We start from the raw sequence: 1,013 nt of genomic DNA, 5'->3' as shown, positions 1-1,013 counted from the left end.
AGGTTGGTGGGTTCACGCGGGAGGAAGGAGCAAAGGAGCTGAAAATGAGTACTCAGTGGAGTGACATATCTGAGCTTACGTGACAGCCTTCTGCAAGGCGCTGTGGCTGACAACCGGTGGATCATCCTAATGAGGAGGGAGACAGGCGCTCCCTGTCACCACCGCCACCAACAGGCTTCATGGACTGGTCTACCGGGTTAACAAAAGCAAACACTGAAACTGAGAAATGCAAAGTCAAGGATATGTGCCAGGGGAACTCTTCTGCCAGAAACACTTTCCTCAAGAGGAGATGACTTTTGCAAGCAGAGAGGACACCACACCACACAGGTCACGAGGCATGCAGTGAAGTGCTGTGCAGCAATTAGCTGGTTGACTCAATCCCTGGAGACAGTATGACCTGCCACTTGTTCTCCTGTTCATGCTTCAACGCACGGCTGCAAAGTCCCCTCCTGTGAAACCTCTGCCTGTCTCTGCCCCAGACTCGGTTGTGTCTCTTCCTCAGTGTGCGATTGGTTTATATCCATATAGTACCTGTACAGGCTAAAAGGCCACAGTGGCTAAATGCTCTGACAGTGACCCTGAGTGTCTTTGGCCCTGGGGGCCAGCAGAGGCCCAGGCCTGGAGCAGGGGCTCAGGAAAGGGTGTGGAGATGAGCGAGGCATCAATTCCACATCCCACACATTACTCAGCCGGGGCCAGATGAGCAAGGATTAAGTCAATTGCACTAACCGTAGCTGATACATGCATCATCTTGATGCCAATCAGGCAAATCACGATTCCGTGGAAAAGGGTTGAACAGTCCCCTCCTTCCTTCCCTCCATCCCTCCCGCTGTCCCTCCCTTCTTTCCTCCCTCCTTTCCTTTCTTCCTCCCTCCCTCCTTCCTTTCCCCTCCTTTCCTTTCCTTTCCATCTCCTTCTTTCTCTCCCTCCCTTTTCTTCCTTCCCTCCTTCCTTCCTTCTTTCCTTCCTTCCTTTCTCTTTCTCTCTTTTCTTTCCCTCCCCCTCCCCCTCCC

This window comes from Cebus imitator, unplaced genomic scaffold (genome assembly GCF_001604975.1).
Source record: "Cebus imitator isolate Cc_AM_T3 unplaced genomic scaffold, Cebus_imitator-1.0 Scaffold652, whole genome shotgun sequence".
NCBI classification, from domain to species: domain Eukaryota; kingdom Metazoa; phylum Chordata; class Mammalia; order Primates; family Cebidae; genus Cebus; species Cebus imitator.
This window is presented reverse-complemented; position numbering follows the sequence as displayed.